We start from the raw sequence: 15,988 nt of genomic DNA on the forward strand, positions 1-15,988 counted from the left end.
CATCTGTCAGGCCTTATCAACTGACCAGATTCCCCAGCAGTGTTAATGGCAGGCTGTGGTGGTGTAAAGCTCCCTAACAAGGAACCTGATTGTTCTGTTAATGTGTTACTTCCTGTCAGAGTCACTGCTCCGGAATGGAGCTGAGTGGCCAGTGCCGGAAGAAATCCCCACATCAGAGTGATCACAAGCCGGCCAGGGTTTCACTTAGCCAGCCAGCTACCCAGACAGTCGGCCAGTCAGCTTCCACAGCCCCTGTGATGGAGGAGATGGATTTCACTAAAGCAGTGTGTGTAACCTGACACCTAGTCTAAGGACCCTGGTGGTCCAAATTACGTTGGGCCAAATCACACTGAGGGTTCTGTAAAACTAAGGAGTTCACAGACATTGCAACTGTATGGTACTGCAGTTATAAATATGAGTCATACCATTTAGCATACATTTTATGTTTTGACATTTTTAAGCATATGCAAATACACGTCTCATGTTATATTGTACACTTTATGTCATTTTGTGAAGCAAAATGGTATTTGCTCCCAAATGTGGTATAAGTGTTATTGCTATGTGGCATCTGAGTGTTAGCAGTGGTGACTGTTGCCACCATGAATTCCTCTAGCTTATTCCCCCACTTCTGGATTTACACTGTGCACAACTTTGATCTCAAGGTATTAAAGTCAATAGTATCCAAACAGGGTGTGGAGTAGAGCAGGGGCTTATAGGGCTTTATATCTTAGTCTACATGCAGAGAGCTATCTGAGACCAAACAGAGGCAGCTTGGATGGAGGTGAGGAGATGATGGGGCAGAGACAGTGAGGGTAAGAGAGTGAGAGAGACAAAACAGAAACAGAGGCCATTTGGCTGATCATGTGAGTAGCAGGTCAACTCCTTGGCAGAGAAAGTGCTGTGTTGCTATGGCAATATGCCTTTTTACCCACCCAAGAGTCATGGGCCAGGGTACCATCAGCGGTGTGAGCGTTGTTCAAGAAGCAGTGGAGATCATGGCCTTAATCAGTCTGCGCTGATACAAGGGTGAAGAGTGGGAATGGAGCCTGGGGCTATTTGGAACAGGAACATCAGTACATTCACACACACACACACACACACACACACACACACACACACACACACACACACACACACACACACCCATGCACATGCATACACACCCGCTCAGCTTTAGGAAGACCAGCATCTGATGCATGAAATAAACACCAAGTAGAGTAAATGATTTGTGTCCTCTGTGATAAGCTGAAATTCAGCGTCATTCTCAATTACCACTGAGGGAATTTTAAGTAAATTTTTAGTAAATTCCAGTAAGAATAGTTCAATGCATTATTATATTGTCTCACTTCCCCGATGAGGAAGATCATTGAGTTGCTCATATGATTCAATATGTGCAAATCCTGTTGGCCCCTACAGCATGTAGCTGTAAAGAAGTAAATAAGGAGAAACTTTGTGTAGCGTGCCCAGTTTGTGTCTTTTCCCTCCAAGGCTCTTAAAAGTCTGAAGAGGAAATCTATCCTGAAGTTACGGAACTTAATAACTGACCGACCATCTGATTCACACCCTATCTGTCCAAGACATGGCACATATTTATTTCCAGCAAGTGATTGCATCAAATTTGTCCTGTTTTTAACTTTGTCAGAAAAAAACATGCTTTGGCGGATGCACAGCACACACTGGTGGCTGCTGGGAGCCAAAAGCACTTTATTTATGTTTGGATGGCAGCGGGCGCTCAGTTCTGCTTGGCACAGACACTGTGCTGTGGTCTTTGGCACCTCTTCGCATCCCTCCTGTCCCCCTGACATACACTCTCCCCATCTCTATTGGGCCTCTGTAACATCTTGTGTATGTGTGTGTATGTATGCATTTTCATGTGTTTGGAACTATGCATGTATGCCATGTCCTCCTGTTTGTATGTTCTTTGAACTACAGTTAAGATATTTTCTAGCCTGAATATTACATAAAAGAGATAGCAGCAATCCTTTATATCAAAATTTCATAGACTCTTTTATCTGTACTTTTTCAGAAGGACTACTAGCTCCTTTAATTAAGCATGAGAAGTTTTTCAGAAAATGGTTCTGAAATTGAAACTAATCTCCAGTGCACCTAAGGTCATGGGACTGTAAAATCCCAAGTTCCAAGAAGAAAAATACTACATGAATTAAGATGAATGCATATGCCAGTGGCTAATCTTCTACTTTGAGAATTTGCTACTTGAAACTTACTTAAGACGTCACATGCAGGGCATGAGTGACTCATGTAGCAATGCCAGCCAAGTGCAAATTCTAATCTTCCCTCAGCTCTGCTTATGCAGGAGAGAGCACTCTGCCAGGGCGTCCACTGAGCACAGCCATTCCAGAAATTCAAAGTTACAAGGTCGGTGTACATCTGCTGCCGACAGAACCTAAAGTAAGCAAATATCCCCAGGTCTATACCCCAACAATCTCATTTATTATTTTTCTTCCACCTTCGCAGCGCTTTTTATTTTACCTCAGGGAACCGACTGACCCTCACTTGGTATATAAATATATAATTTATATCTCATATATTTATAAACCAAAGCAAGGCCAGCCGCCTTAAAAGGAAGCAGGGCCTTTTTCCTTGTGCCGGAGCTCTGCAAAGTCTGTTGAGGCTCAAACCCAGGATCCGTAGCCTGGGTTTCCTCAGTCCGGAGCAGCCAGTGTAGCAGAGGACTGGGGAGAGAGTGATTCTGGTCAGGCAGGCAGGCCATCCATGGACAGATAACGGCTGATACTGGGACTAATTTGGTCATGTGCAGGGCTGCCGGATGACGAGGGGCTGATAAAGAAAACATGGCAGATAGACAGCTGGGCTGCTGGAGGAGGATGTGAACTCTCTCCAGATCCTGGCTGGATGATTTTAAGTATCCCGAGCCTGCCTGCCTGCCTGCCTGTTTGTCCATTCATCTGTCCACTGTCTGTCTATCTATCTGTCTATTTATCCATGAAAATTCAAAGATTATATGACAAATATGTCTTAATGATAGAATTGCTTGTGTTTTTGTCCCATTTGACCATACAGTGGGGTTGCAAGTTGTAACATATAGCTGATTGATGTCTCAACCGCAGCATATAGAGCCCCACAAATCACCAAACCAAGTTGATGGATGGATAACAATCCCTAGCGGAGGAACTGCTGTGCTGGAAACATACTGTGAACATGAGCAGTCTTGGCCGGCAGAGTATGATTACAGAGCAGCAGCACAGTATGAGAAGCCCTGTTGGGGTCATATGGTTCTGACAGTCCTGGTCTGCTTAGGCTAACACAGAGCCTGTTGCCTGGCCTAGAGAGGGGAAAGACAGAGTGATAGTGTGTGGTTGTGGTGGCAATGTGTGTGTGTGTGTGTGTGTGTGTAGATTGGCTCCCGGAAGAGCAGCAGTGGCTCAGGACTGCAAGGAGGCTGCTGGGAAATGTCTGTGTCACCGGTGTCACCCAGGCAAGGCAGATACACAGAGCAGCAGTCACGGACACATTCTTGGCCCAGGCCAATCTCCAAACACACTCAGTACCACGATCCCCCTTCTCGCACTTTCAAGCTCTCACTCTCCTTCCTCTCTCTCACTCACAGATGCTGTCTGTCTCTTTCTCTCTCTCTCTCTCTCTGGCATCTACAGCTCCTTTGCTCTTTCTGCCCCTGTCAACAAACACACTTTTATGCGTGTTTTTTTTTTCTGAGCAGCTCAGCAAGGAAGGAAATTTTAAGATTGACTGATTTTACAGGAAATATTGAACTCTCAGATGTTCAGATATCATCCACAACCATTTTTATTGAGAGATAAGATGACAAAAAATAATTATTTTTAAAAATCAAAACACTACAAGATAATTTTGTTAAGGTGTTTAGCTTTGAGTCATTTGCGTTCTCTGTTCTCTATTGTTGTGCTCTATACTCTGTCATTTAGTCTAACAAGGCTTCTCCCCCATTCAGTGCAGAGCAGGCAGAGGAGCCAAATGAAGCTAACTAGCACCCCCTTTTGAAAGTGCACACTTGACCAGAAAAAAAAAAAAAAAAACAACAACAATCTTCCACCGTTCTCTGTTCATCAGCATTGAGGCTCATGCAGCAGATGAGCTTTCTGTCACCCCTGCAAATCTAGATTGGACTGTCTCACAGAAACGAACGGATAGAGTGATGAGCTGAATTAGCGATTAATTGGGATTAAAATGTTTACCACGGGAGGTTGTTGTGGATGACCTTTTTATGTACAACATGTTTGTGTGTGTGTGATGCATGCTAGAGAAAACAACAGCTCAGCTTTGATTAATATGGATTAGGAGTCTTACAACTCATAATTCACAGAGTGAACAAAAAACATGTTTGGTAAAACTAATTCCTCTCAAATGTGGAAAAAAAAATACTACAGAAAAATAATTACTCTCTGAAAATGTCTGGCTTTTTTGTTGTAGCTTAAATATAAGCTATAGCTTAATATCACATAAAATATTACACATGTATTTTTCTTAAGTATAAATCCGCTTTTTTAGAAGTTGTTTAGTTACTGTAATCCTCACTATGCAGAGGAGTCAGTATTACTGTAAATCTGCCCACTTAAGTTGCCATGAGCAATAGTATGTGATTAACAGCCGTTTTAGAAACTAAGTGCAACTTATTAAGGGGTGTAATGGAACCATTTTCCCCTAAATATAACTCCTAGAGCTATCCATGCACATTATGTGATATTAAATGGCTCATCAGTTGGTCTGAAGGTATTGGACGCCTGCTGATGAATCACCCAGCCATACATATATCTAACATGCCAGTCATTGTTTAGCCTTCACAATAGATATATATATACTGCCAGTCTTTCATCTGTATCCATCCATCCATGCTGTACATCTATCCTGACACATTTCCAGGCAGCTAGTCAGAGCCCCAGGAGTTTGAGCCCTTACACCAGAGAGCGGTGTGGGAGAGACCCGATAAGCAGCTCAGACCGGATCAGTGGTCGCAGGAGGGGAGCATGGGAGCTCCTTACACCCCCCCCTTCTTTCTCCATTCCTTCGCCCTTTACACATGTTTCTACGTCTACTCTTTGATCTCTTTCTTTTATAAATTACTGAACATTTTTTTCATTTTTTTTCTTGTATCCATATATACTGTCTTGCCTTGATTACCTTGGCCACACTTTCTCTTCTTGCAACATGCATCTTGCTCAATGCTTCTTCCCCCCCACCTATTCTGTCTTCCCCATCACTTGCATATCAACCTTTTTCCCCCGCCTAACCCCCGTCTGCTCTAAACCACCTTCTCGTCTCAGCCACGCACCCCCTTTCCTCTACGCTTTGTGAACATAACTAGTTTCTATACGCAGAGTTCGGAGGCGTTGGAGGTCAAAGAGGAGACGGAGGGCCGGGGAGTGGAGAGCAGGGAAGGGGAGGGCTGAGTGAGTGTTGAGCTGGTCGGTCGGTCAGGTGCAGCGCCACCAGTGATCATTAGGGTTACAGCTGCCCGGGCCAGATTGTGTGCTGCCTGCACCAGGCGAGATGTTTTGCCCAGGGAGAAGAGCGAGCATCTGTCTGTCCCTCCCCGTAGACAGCAACCTCCTACCAGCCTGTCCAACTCAACCCAACTGGTAACAAGGTCACCCAACTCTTACTTTCTCTCACTCACTCACGCACGCACACCCACTCTGAACTACTCTGTACTTCTTTTCCTGTTTCGCTCACTCCCTCCTTTACAGACAGCTCCTCTTTCTCGCTCTCGCTCTCGCTCTTCAGGACAGGTTGTGAAAGCAGCAGGCCCTTAGTGCAGTGCAGATTGCAAAAATGTGTGCATGCGATGTTTAGACCGAATTCAATTTTATGTAAGCGCAATGCCAATGTGCAGAGCACCACAGAACAGCTTTTCCTTTTCAAACTGTAGAGACTGTTTATGCTTTATCTATGCCCAATGTTAATTGCATAGTTTGATCCCAGTTGATAAAGGGACACTTTTATCATAAGAAAATAATTGGCTCCAGCAACTTGAGAACTAATTTTTCAACATTTTTTGCAACCATTGTTCATTCTTATCTTATCAAACTAGTACAAAATTATAATTATGCATAAAGCCCAAAGGGGAACTTGTAGCTTTCACAGTGCTGCATGTTTTCACTAGACAATTCATATCTTACAACTTCTTTTTAATGACTTAGACTTGATGAGAGTGCCTGAGAAGACACAGTGTTGAACTGCCTTAAACCAAAATGTATTTAAATTATATGCATATTTTGAAAGTGTATTGACTAATGGCTTAAAATAACCCCCATTTTGAGGTACTAAGTTATGACTCACTATATAATCTAATTTCAGTAATTCAGATTCAGACAATCTGAAAGTAGATTGCATTCTGTGAATGAAAAAAAGAGCATAATATCCAGAAATTAGTCTCCACCAGCAATAATGTTTATTGGATGGTTTTAAGGCAACTACATTGTACATGATTATTTGGAAGGACTGGTAATCTAAACACCTGTGGGTTGATTAAGAATATTCTCTAAAAATATTTACAATGAGATGTAAGCATGTTTGCGAATTGAAATTATCATAGAGTTTTAAAAGTGTAAACCTAATGTGACACTTACAGAGCGTGTATTCTAATGTATGTTTACAGAAGGTCGGCCTTTTATGCTCAAATCATCAGCTTCCTACCAGATTATTTAGGGAAATCCTCAGATGAGTGATTTCTTCTTTGGTTGGGTGCCAAAAGTCAGTATTGTTTGACAGGGTTTGAGGTGATTTGCTGATTGAATGCATTAGGTGATGGGTGCTAATCTCTCTGATCTAGCTTTGTTCATGGAATAACAACATGATTGTATGAGGAAAGAAAATTTTTGCAAGTAACAAATAACATATGGCCTCTGTTGTTAATCTATCAAGTGCAGTGCCCCCTTGACAACTATTAACAGTTAAAGGGGACCTATTAAGCTTTTCATTATTTTCTGTCATATATATAATGTTACAATGTCATATGTTCATATTAAACGTGGCCAAAGTTTCATATAATGAGGTAAACATATGAGGTAATCCCTGTGAGCAAAAAGCTCAGGCTTCAATTTGATCTGAATGGAGGTTGCCAACCTCCATTTTTTCTACTTTCGAGAACTTGTGACGGATTTCTTTTTATGGTCATCTGCTCCAGGCACAGCACGCACAGTGCAGGGAGATACTATACAGTTGTTTGGTGACGGCAGAATAACATTTTACTAACTACGTTACCTTTGTTATTTCCTGACAGCAGACGTTTTCCACTTCAGTCGGCATTTTAGTGCATTTCCCACACGTAACTTACACTGTTATGTAACATAATAAGCAGGTAATGAGCGTAATATTTACCAAACAGAGATGTCCTGTTGATGTTTGTGCTGTCTACTCTCATATTCTGGATCGGATTCAGGCTCAAACATTTACGGATGGATTTGAGAAGTTCACATTTGGAGTAAAGAAGGAGAAAAATAAGTGAAATCTTGCAACTGTAGTTTGTGTACATTGCCTCCAGAGCCAGCAGAAGTCAGCCGTGATGCAGCTTCTGGAAGCTAACCAATCAGAACAGAGTGGTCTCAATGGGAGGGGGGGAGCCTTAAAGTGACGGGAGCTAAAACGGCCTGTTTCAGACAGAGGCTGAACTGAGGGGCTGCATAAAGGGCCAGTATAAGATAAATAAGGATTTTTTTGAACTGTGAATCATGCAAAGCTACTCTGGTGGAGTCCAGAATAAACATATTTAGCTGGAAATGAGCATAATAGGTCCCCTTTAATGAAAATGTAGAATATTTAACAAGGTTAAACAACATTGTTGGCCCTTTGTTTTTCATGAAATCAAGGTTATAAAATAAATAGGCATGTGATATCCACAGAAACAAGCATCACAAAAAAGACAGGTTACTTTTTCAGTCTTTTTCACACCTATCACAGCAATCATAAAAATGTACATGGCACTAACTTTTAGCAGTGAGTGGAGTGGTGGGTTAGAAAGCGGTGAAACCATAAATTCATTTTGACAGCATCATCTGTAGTCAGTTGTCAGCCAGGCTGAATGAACTGGCCAGGAGCTGACAGAAAGGGGCTGAAACAGGTGTGACACCAACTTTCTGCCTCACAGGAGACGATAAAGCCCTTGGTCAAGGGCACAGCACCTGGGCCATTGTTTTATCACACAAAATGGCTTTTAAGTGCAAATTTCCACTTGGTCCTAAAGGAGACCTGGCCTCTGCACTTGCTTTACTCATCTGAACCAGTATGTGATCCGTCCTCATTTGCATAATGGGCAGAATGGAAATGAGGGGCCAGCTTTGTCAGCCCAAGACAAAAAGAAGAAAGAGAAAAGGGATACAGACTGATGCCATTCTGTTGAATTGCATCTGTACCACACAAAGGTGTGATATCTTGAGTCTCATTTGTCCACTTTTAATTATGATCAGAGGTTATATCGAGTGCTGCCACGCTCATGGTTTGACAAAAGGCCTTATAAGTGGCTGCTAAATGATGGATAATCAAACAACATGTAGACATTATGTAAGCGCACAAACTGTATATTAGCTTTCTTTACATCCACCTGTTTTGTTAGCTAGTAATACAATTTACACAGGGGTTTTTTTATTACAAAAGTATCTTTTTTTAAATTTTAATGCTACTGTTTGACACAGAATATGAGTTATCGAGTTGCCGACAGCTTTCAGTCTTGTAGAGGGCTGGATTCTTCTGGTTATTTTATGCTGACTGCATTGCACTCGTGTTGCATCACATGTTTTCAAGTTTCATCTTTCAGTCTGCCTAACAAGAGAACAGTGAGTTAGGACTTGGCAGTTGGACTAGAATTAATCCCCCTGATGAAACGGATTCTTCTGCACCACTCGACTATCGAAACTTTATCAGTCATCACAAATGACCAAGCTGCATACGCATGCATTACAACTGCTGATTTGGTTATTTACGCCTTCAGCTTTGCTGCAGATAAAGGCACACATTTATCGTTGGAATGTATTTGCATATTTGTCAATGAGAAGTGTCCGTTCAATCGCCGTTATCCACAGGGGTCAAACTGGGTTCAGCTATGTAACAGTGCCCCAGGATCTGGTGGGTGCTCAAGGACACTTCAGCAGTCTGCCTGAAGTTCTTTGGCTTAACAAGGCAGACAGAAGTAACTACAGAGACAATGAGGTTAAGAAAAAGGGGTTAGCTGTTGCCTGCTTAGCTACAGTCTATGTTTGGACAATCAAAAGGGCCTCTAAGCGAGGCTAGTTAGCTTTCACAGGACTAGTTTATCTGTGTTTACATTATGATTAAATATAACTACTGCTTTGTTTATGCTGTATAGAAACCTCAATTATATCACAGGAAATGGGTAGCTATGCCTAACTGTGAATGCACTCCAGCTAGCCTTAACCCGCTCCAGTGCAGTTTTTATCTCTGTTTTTAAGTTTCGATAAATTTTACATGCTGTTATTTATTTATTTTTTTAGTTTAATTTTATTTTTTAAATGACACATTTCGAAATTGACACATATATTGGACTGATGTCAAAAATCAGAATGTGGTCTCAGTTTTGACCAAATATTTATTGACTATTTTGGCGTCATAAGGATCTGTCTCCCTCCTTCTTTGCCACACAGCTGCCCCTTACTAGTTACTCCTGTATTGTAGTCAATGTCAAAAACCACAGCAGAGTTTGGTTATAAGTTCAAACTAAGTGTTGACTTCCTTGTTCCGTGTCTGAAGCTGTTATGCGTGATGCTCTGCAACAGCATGAATCCTCACCACCTGCACAGTGGGCTCTGTGGCTGACACTCTAAACTGTCAGCAGTGGTGCACTGCAGTTAGCAAGACATCACTGCCCGCAATAACTTATAGGCACCCTCACAGTGACTCATATCACTTCTTCTGTCAACCACATCCAGTTTTTATTATGTGGGCTTCTATGATCTGCAAACAGCATTGTGGTGAGACACTGCAACCTAGATTGAAGTGCATTACGGATGCTATATCGAGGCACACATCGCAGTGCTTAAAAAATAGATGGTCATAAAATGTTATTGTATAACATGCAATTATATCATCACCTGTTATTAGCGATGATAGATTTTAAGGCTGGCACTCTAAGATGAAAAATATAATTCTTATAAGTGCTGCATTTCCTTTCTTTTGACAATGATATAATGTTAGATTTTATAATATTCGAGAAGCGTCATGGTTTGACTCGTATATGAGGAATAAACACTTTGTCTCACTTACGCTCACACACTCAAACACACACTTGCAAAATAAGAGTAAATGATTCCTGTTGAGAAACAAACAGACCAAAGCCCATTGAAGATTTCTCAAAATGATTACTTTGCCGTTTTCTATTGAGAAACATTGTTATAAGATTTGTACCAAAGTGATATTTCCAATAAGCCAGTGCTTATTTTCTCTGTCTTTTTCCCTTGCTGTGCTGGCACTTGGGCACAAAGGTATTTACTTTAGTTTAATCTTCTTGAGCTCTCTACAACTAGGCAACATGTCCACATAAATTCTTACACGGACAAATACACAAAGAGGCAAAACCCTGTCGCCTTGTTCTCTGCGAAGGTAGATTATCTGTGAATGCACGGAGAAATTTCTCGGGGGATGCTTTGGCGCCGAGTAATAAAACTCGGAGAGTGTTGCCTTTGCCAAGCTGAGACATCTGGTCACCTTATCACAGATAAGTGGGGGTTAGTCCTGGCATCTGCTAGAATTAATCCATTTTGCAAACACAGTTATCCTAATCTCCTAAATATGTCATTCCACAACTGTACAAAGCAGTAGGTATAATTTCACCATTCCTTTTTCAGTGTGACACAAGATTGATCAAGGCACACTTCACTGCACCGTGTCACACAATGTGAACAGTGACACAGTATAGAAGTGGAAGACAAAAAGAGGTTGGAAATCGGTGTCACAACCTGCACCTGGCCAACTATTTGCTGGTGCCCAGTCTGGTCTACAGCTAGCTACCTAACATCCCTGTATGAATATTCATGTGGGCGGATTTCTCTTTTGTTGCCTGCATAGTCAGCAGTCACAGAACACATGGTGAGTGTTGGCAGTGCCCGGCCTAGGTAGAGGGGCCGCGGACGGAGGCAGTGGCAGGAACCAGGACCTGTGAGGCTGACTGACATTTCCATCTGTGGCGAGGCCTGGTAATTATCGGGGAGAGGAGCGCCCGCAGCAGCGCGCCATCTGCTAGGGGAGATGGCTCAATGAGGTATGAGCACGAGCGGCACTCCGTCGGGCCACTGCCTGCCTCTGACATGAGGGCTCGCATCTGCTACCGAGGAGCCGGGCCGCCCAACACAGCCTGCCTGCCTGGCCGAGAGAGGGGGCTGACAGGAGGGAGGAGAGCAGCCAAGAGCCCCCCTGACCCCCTCCACCCCCACCACCACCCACCACCATCACTACCACTACTGCCCTGCCAAAGGCACACTTGACAAACCGCATAGCCCACTCACAAGTTTCCATACAGATCTCATCAAGTTGTTGGTTGGTTGTAAAGGATGCTTCTTAGTTCCAGTTCTTGCTGAGAAATCCATCATTGTTATGTCAGTGTCAGTAACTGTTGAAACAAGCATATGAGGTGAGATTGAGTCAACAAATGTGTTAAACAATATGTATTTATGGCAGTGGTTGGCTAGGCTCAGTAGATATATTCTGTACTGTTGAGCTTTTTACCAAAGGATTTGCTTCTGACTCATTTGAGAAGCACAGCTCTGTGAGACCGGACGGTTGTGGGAGCCCGACACCATATCACACAGCCTCCTCACACACCTGCCAGGTGCATGTGTGTACGTGTGCGCTAGCGCCTGTGTGTATGTTGTCCTCATCTTCTCATTGTAGCTCTCATTTTGAGCTCAGCATGGATAGTCCAACTGTGGTTCTGTTATTACACACTGCCCACAGACATAGGCACACATTTTCTAGCATCCCATTAACAATGAGCACAGAGAGCAGGCACACTGCTCACTGAGCAGTCAAGATGGCTAACGACTGAAAAAGACAGCTGTGTGCATTATTGTGTGTTTGTAAAATGTGAAAGCAATATCTCTTATTTTTATCATACTTGTTCTGCTTAAATGCTAATTTAAAAAACATTGAATTTAAAACAGTGAAATTTTTGACCAAAATGAACTAATTTCAAAGGAACTGCCATTGTCAGTGGAAGTAAATTTGTGCAGTGCTTTCACATAGACTAGAGTCCAAAATGGAGTAAGCTATCTGTAAAATATGTTATAATATCCAATTTTATATACCCCTGCTCTGCTGATTGACAAGCAATGCCAATATAGATTTTGTTTTCATATCCATTTTGCCACAAATTAAACTAGTCTGATCAAAAGTGCAGCACATCCTGTAAGTAGTCATTTCCAGCAACGCCTATTCTGAGAGGACACATGAATGAATTTTACTCAGCCACTTTGTGGTGTTACTGGGCATTTACTATCAACAAAGAAAGACAAAAAACCCACCAGTGATAAACTCTGTTCTGGTTGTTAATACTAAAAGAAGCTCATTTTCTGCCATTCAGAGTAAAGTAGTGCATCTCTGGCAGTTTCTGTAACTCACAAACTTGAATTTTACCTCCTCCTGTTTTAGTTCTTTCACATCTGTCAAGTCCCTGACAAGTTGTTGTGGAAGTTGTTTTTACCTTCATGTATCAGTGTTTTCATACTGCCCTCATGGCTCTTGCATCACTTATTACCACTTGAGATTTACTCTAAAGGAGAGAAAGAGCAAAGGAGGCAGGAGAGGGAGAGAGCGAGGTAGGTAGTGAGTGAGCGTGATAGAGAGAGAGAGAGAGAGAGAGAGAGGGGAAGGGAGGGGTAGGCAGGGTGAGCGAGAGAGAGAGAAAGAAAGAGAGAGAGAGAGAAGCGCATCTCTTCATCGCAGGATTTTATCTGACTGTTTGGACAGATTGGTAGAATTCAAAATGCAGCAGGGGCCTGTGATGTGGCAATAAAGCGTTTGCCTTTGATCCCGCCTCACTATTTTTTCTCCCCTGCACATGTGCACGTCAAAATCAATTAGATCAACTCTGAAGAGGCGAGGCAGCTGCGCATCCGCACAACAAACCTTTGCATCACCTTAGTTTACCAACAATCTGGTTATTATTCTCATTGTCAACTCATTGATACAAACTCCAGCACAGCCATCACCTGCATGCACAACAAACTTCAAGGTGTATGAAAGATGAAATGGTACACAAATAGAATATCCATCTTAACAGACAGAAACACATGCTTACATCCTAGCCGCAGCTGTCAATTACCTACAAAAAAACCCTCTTTGATAAGGAAAATTTGAATTTCCCCCCTCCCTGCTCTTGGAGTGGCTTTTTCAGATGTCGTAGCACTTATGAGAAATTTGTGACAGCATCAACAGCGCCTATTCCCCATTCAGCGGCATTAACTCTGTGCCATGTGTCTAACAAACGGAGGCCATTCTGGAGCCCTTAATGACAAGGCTGCTCCGCTCCTCTCCTCTCCCCCTCGCTCTTTTCAAATTGCTCTCTAAATGAAGTACAGCTGTGTGGACCAGGTGCTGCCATCCCCCTTTCAGAAAGAACAGGAAATTATGAAATCCCCAAATCCTTCACAAATGGCGGGCAGGAGGGAAGGTTGGAGAACGTCAACACGGCTTGCCTGGTCTGTAGCTACATGTCTCTTGTCGGTGGATGATCTTTCATTCGTGTTTATCGTCAAGCTCTCTCCATCCACCCCTCCGACCCAGAACCTATCACTTTGGAGTGTCAGGATCATACAACGGATGTGCTGATAGGTTCATTCATTGGCAGCATCATTTTGACTGTTGGTGTAATTTTTAGAAACATGTATTGATACTAGTGGGTGCATCTTATCCATGCAGTCTATTAGGGGCAACGCTTACTGTACGCATTAATGCCTGACGTTAGGTAGGTTGCAATTACAGAAAATAGTTTTCCATATATGTCTGTGGTCTCAAGGCTTATCCTGATTGCAGATTTAACATTTGTATCAATCAACTTAACTGTGCTTAAAGGTTTATGACTAGACTAAATAATTTAAATGTTATCAACAATAAAAAATAGCACCAGGTCATCCTTCCTCTTCCTTTCAGATTAAGGTTTTACTGAAAACCTGCTGTAGCTAACACAGAATTGAGCTTACATTCAGAGCTCTGTGTTTGTTCTCTGTGTTCTAGACAACAGAAAGAGCACAACTGCTGAAGTAGGCCTACTGCTCAGGAGACTGTCAATGTGCAGCTGTCAATGTCTCCATAAAGCCCCATATCCATAATAGACAAAGCACTCATCAAGCCTCAGCTTCATCTGGCCTCCCAGATGCCCCATCACCAGGGGCAAATCCCATCCAGGACTGAGCGGCGCACCATGCAGCCAGATGTGAGTTGGCAACATGGCCGTGGGGTCAACACATGGCAAAGGTAGACCCAATAAATGAATTATACTCTGATTATCATAAATGTGGCATCTGAGCATGGCGCTTGCGTTACTGTTGTTCAGAAGGGAAATGCTGGGACATATTGTATCAGCTGCACTGCTGCCTCTGAAGGGCACACATACAGATTTACACTAGAACAATGTCATTTTTAAATAAAAGGTTTATATTTCATCATTTTAATGGAAAAATGCAACATATAGGAATCAAGTATGCATGCGTGTGATTTGTAATTCATTTACATATTACTCAAACTTTCTGCAATTAAAATTACAGGGGGTAACATGATAGAGCCAAAACATATTTAGGATTCTCAGAATGATTCCATGCCATATGCCCTGTATTTGTACATAATTCCACAATGTTCTAGGTCGCTCCCCCAAACATATTCTGTTTCGTCACATGCCAAAAAGACCTTTTTCCCCCCATCCCTCCCTTTCTCGGTTCGACACGTTTGCATGCGGTATCTGGCTGCCCTGGCTCCCTGTCTTCCCCTTTAAAATGCCATGCCAACTTCAGAGGACCCAGGTGTATGGGTCCGTTATCAATTCCACTAACAAGCGTGCTTACTGGGATCACAGGACGCGTTGTGGCTTGCTTTAAAGTCCCCGTCTGTAGCTAAGGCTGACCTGAATTGGAGACATGCGGCCCCCTGCTGATAGCAGCCAACCTCTGATGGGCAGTCCCTCTCCCAGACTTGGCCAGCACTCCGCCTGGGAAGGAGGAGGGGAGAGAAGAAGAACTCTTTGAAATGCTGGAGTTCCATGAAGAATTGAGAAGCAGGACAGAATCAAAGGCTTCTGATACAGGAAAGGAAGAAAATATAGAATCAAGACTTGAGATGAGGAAAAAGGGAAGATCGAAAAAAAGCCCCCTCCGACCCCCCCACCCCCGCACCCACACACATACACACATACTTGATCGCATATACGCTATGAACAAAGAACATATCTGAAGTTTCAAAGAAACTTCTATATCTCACTGCCACAGAGGCCTTCACATGAGGCCCACAGTGTAAAGAAAAATGAAATCATGGTATCACCAGCAGCTCTACAAAGACGGAGGGTTCATATCACACATAGAAAGTAAAATCTAACCCCGCAGGAGATGCACACACTGTTTTAACATCAAACAACTAACCTTTACTGAGCATATCACACGGTATGTCTTAGAGAAGTGTGGTCCACATTGAATTCTATGGTCACGATTTGTATACAACGTATCCTTTTCAAATGTACTTGTATGTGTGTGCTCAGATGTGTTTTTTTTAAATTGTGTGTTTGCCTGTATTGACTATTTTTACCATTTGTAGCCATGCTAGCAGCATGACTTTGGGGATGTTGTCTGTTTGTTGGTTGGTCCACCATTTTGGTCCAGACTGAATTATCTTAACAACTACTGGATAGATTGCCATAAAATCCTGAACAGACATTCATGGTTTCCAAATATTGAATCCTGACTTCAGTGATCCGCTGACTTTTAGACCTCTAGTGCCACCATGATATTTGTGGTTTGAAGTGAAAAGCAGACCTGCCAACCTG

The 15,988-nt window shown here is 42.6% G+C and overlaps 1 protein-coding gene across 19 annotated transcripts in view; it reads left to right on the forward strand.

The window, feature by feature from the left end:
• LOC122998026 (uncharacterized protein C2orf16-like) overlaps positions 1–15,988 on the forward strand; it is a 177,909-nt gene that overhangs the window by 120,239 nt on the left and 41,682 nt on the right. Inside the window, exon 1 of one of the 19 annotated variants that reach the window (XR_006407327.1) lies at positions 14,198–14,433. The exons of the other annotated variants lie outside the window; for them this stretch is intronic. The gene's annotated coding sequence lies outside the window, so the exon portion shown is untranslated. Of the gene's footprint in view, positions 1–14,197; positions 14,434–15,988 lie in introns of those variants that run through there. 19 annotated transcript variants of the gene reach the window in all.

The sequence above is a fragment of the Thunnus albacares genome, chromosome 15, assembly GCF_914725855.1.
Source record: "Thunnus albacares chromosome 15, fThuAlb1.1, whole genome shotgun sequence".
Taxonomy (NCBI): Eukaryota; Metazoa; Chordata; class Actinopteri; order Scombriformes; family Scombridae; genus Thunnus; species Thunnus albacares.